At 47.5% G+C, this 3594-nt stretch overlaps 1 pseudogene; it reads right to left on the reverse strand.

Annotated features, from left to right (window-relative positions):
* Window positions 1–553: 553 nt before the first annotated feature.
* LOC140705265 (U6 spliceosomal RNA) lies at window positions 554–618 on the reverse strand (annotated as a pseudogene).
* Between the last annotated feature and the right edge of the window lie 2976 nt (window positions 619–3594).

Below are 3594 nucleotides of genomic sequence, written 5' to 3' on the forward strand. Positions count from 1 at the left end.
CACAGCCCCCCCTGTCCCCTCCCCTCCCACTCCTTCTTTCCTTCTCTCTCTCCCCCTCTACTGTTGTGACATGCCCCGGCCACGCAAGCGCCGGCAGTGTAACTTGAAACTTTGGAATTTCTTTTTTAAAAAAAACTGCACTGGGCCACATTATGAGCTGACCTGGGCTGCATGCGGCCCTCGGGCTGCAGGTTGGACAAGCCTGGTGTAAAGGCAAAGGTTCCCCTTGACAATTTGTCCAGTCGTGTCCGACTCTAGGGGGCGGTACTCATCTCAGTTTCCAACCCATAGAGCTGGCGTTTGTCCAAAGACAATATTCCATGGTCACGTGGCCAGCGTGACTAGACACGGAATGCCATTACCTTCCCACCGTGGTGGTACCTATTTATCTACTTGCATTTGCATTCTTTCGAACCACTAGGTTGGCGGGAGCTGGGACAAGTGATAGGGGCTCACTCCATCGCGTGGATTCAATCTTACAACTGCATGTCTTCTGACCTTGCAGCACAGTGGCTTCTGCGGTTTGACCCGCAGCGCCACCATATCCCTCTAAAAAAATATGGAACGCTTCACGAATTTGCATGTCATCCTTGTGCAGGGGCCATGCTAATCTTCTGTCGGGAGGAACTATTTATTTCATTTGCATGCTGTATATATTGCTAGCAGGTCTTCTGAGTTACAGCAGAGGTTTCAGCAGTTTAACTCGCAGCGCCACCACATCCCTAGGGTAAGGTGGAAGTAAAACTAATGAAGAGGAACTGATGGACGAAGCAGTGGCCCTTTGATTTCTAATTTCTGATGGGATTCTGATGTTACTTGAACACTCTCCAAATTGTGACCTGGCACAGGTACATAGGTGCAAGTGATGAGAAAAGGGCTCCAGGATTGCGAAGTAAATAAACACATAGAGCCAATGAACTTGTAGCAGTGGCCAAACTCCTACTGCAAAATACCATGTAGGTAAATGTACAATTTTTATAGTTTCCTGGTTGCCAGTCATGCATCCATTTGCACAACCAACGACATACTGTACCTCATTGCACAACTACAGGACAACAGTACATGCAAGACACTGCTGGCAGACCGTCTTCTCTTGTTTGTGAGATTGCTGTTACATGATAATGTAGCACAATAGGATCCTGGCCAATGTGGCTTTCAAGGAACTAGGGTCTCGCCATACCTTTCTTGGAAACTCAGCCTATTCTTTTGCAATAAGTAAAGTAGGCCTGAAGAAATCCTGTTCAGGATCAATTTTGTTGACGGTACAAATAAAATAATAATAATAATAATAAAACAGCTTCCCTATCCTGAACCATCTCTCTGTTTTCAGGGTAAATTGTACTCCAATTAAACTTCTAAACATTATTGCTTAAAAGACATAAGAATGAAATCCAGCAACAGTATTCAGTTTCTACTGACATCTTAGGAAGTGCAACTATCAACCCTTGTGTACTCTGGCACAGATACAGAAGTACTGAATACAGTGGTGCCTCGACTTACAAACATCCCTACTTACGACAATTTCAAGTTATGACTGGCTCAGGCCACAAAATTTTGCTTCTACTTGCAACCAGAGCTTCCACTTACAAACAGAAAAAGGCAGAGGGAAAAGGCGGGAAATTCACATTTCTAACTGTAGGTGGCAACAAGGCTGCTTCTTTATAGCTCTTTTGCCCCAGCAGTTAGAGAGTGTGCATCAGAGGAGGCTTGGGACTGCCTCACTTCTGCTTCTGAGTGAGCATGTGTGTGTGTTTGCATGGAGGCTTCGGGCTGCCTAGTAAGGGCTGCTTTTTAAAAACTGTTCTGGGTGTTTTTGCAGCATGGTTTTGAGCTGGGGGGTTATGTTTCTGTGCTATGATGGGTCTTGGGGGGTTTGTTAGCATTTCCCCCCATTTCCAATGGGTCTTGGGAGGATTGTTGGTTTCCCCCTTTTCTGATGGGTCTTGGGGGGGCTGGTTGGTTTGGGGTTTTTTTCCCATTTCCGATGCGTCCTGCATCCTTCTCTTGCTTTTTCCTTTGTTCTCTTTGCATTTTCAACCTGCCCCCTTTGTTCTCTGTGCATTGCTGACTGGCTCTATTTGTTTTCTGTGAATTTCCAATAGGTCTTGCATGCTTGATTGCTTTTCTCCCCCCCTCACTTCAGCCGGGATTACCGCATTTGTTTTATAAGACGCACTTCCCCCACCCAAAAAAAGTGTGTGTGTGTGTGTGTGTGAAGTGCCTGTGTCTTATGGACTGAATATTGTAAAATAGCACTCCCCAGGGCCCATCAGGGGGATAGTGGGGGAGCCTCCAAAGGGTCCAAGAGTGCCTTCCAGGACCCTTTGGAGACTCCCTCTACCCCCATCCCCCGCGGGGCCAGCGGGGGCAAAATTGCGATCTTCCTGGAAGCTGGCGATTTTGCTCCTGCTGGCCCTGCGGGAGGGGGGCAGGGGGAGCCTCCAAAGGGTCCGAGAGTGTCTTCCAGGACCCTTCGGAGGCTCCCCCCACCCCCCACCCCTGTGGGGACGAAATCACAAGCTTCCAGGACCTTTCTGTGGCTTGGAAAGCTTCAGAAGGGTCATGGAAGCTGGTGATTTTGCCTCGCTGGCCCCGCGGGGAGGGGCAGGGGGAGCCTCCTGGAAGGCACTCTTGGACCCTTCCAAGGCCCCCCACCTCCACCCCCGCGGGCCCAGCGAGGCGAAATTGCCAGAATGTTTTTCCTGTTTTCCTCCCCTAAAAATGAGGTGCGTCTTATGGAGAGGTGCATCCCATGGAGCGAAAAATACGGTAATCATATTTCCAATGAGTCTTGCAGTGATTTTTATTTTATTTTTATTTTTTGGTGATTTTTTTTCCTTTGGCTGGAACAGATTAGTTGCATTTCAATGCATTCCTGTGGGAAATGGTGCTTCATCTTGCAACCATTTCGAGTTACGTCCATCTTCTGGAATGGATTATGGTCATAAGTCTAGGCACCACTGTACTTAGTTGTGTTTCATTTATATGAAGGTCACAGACACTCTCAGCTTCTCCTCTTCAAGCATCCAGAGACGTGGGCTGGTGTATTCTTTCCATGACCGTATATTATTGAGTACCCATATGCATGTATTCTGTAACACTCTCATGGTACAGATTTTATAGCCAAGAATCTGCATTTGAATATAAAATGTAGTACAAAAACCTATACAGACTAGCAGAATGCTCAGCTATGGTCGGTGGCAAGGGCTAGCCTTTGAATGACAGAAGGGGGGAAAGAAACTGCCTGAAGTGAGATATGATACCTATGTAGCAGGTTTGAAGGCCCCATCCTGGGATATGACTTTAGCAAACATCTTTAGACTGCAGCACCTGGACTATTCCTCCCTCCTGCCATATCTTCAGGTTTTGCAATGCCCAGTGTGAAGAAGGGTCCTACCGCACCTGAAAAGCCCCCTTGTTTTGTATTTTTTAGTGGTGTGACAAATGTGCGACCCACCCTTGGTTTTAGATTTTGGCTCTTTTGCCTAACAGATACCCAGACCTACATCTCAGATTCACACAGAGGTTATGTGCTTTTTGCACATGTTCGGGGGGGGGGGGAGGCCTCCTCTCAGAGTGGCAGTCTGATCAAGC

This window comes from Pogona vitticeps, chromosome 2 (genome assembly GCF_051106095.1).
Source record: "Pogona vitticeps strain Pit_001003342236 chromosome 2, PviZW2.1, whole genome shotgun sequence".
In the NCBI taxonomy this organism is placed as follows: Eukaryota; Metazoa; Chordata; class Lepidosauria; order Squamata; family Agamidae; genus Pogona; species Pogona vitticeps.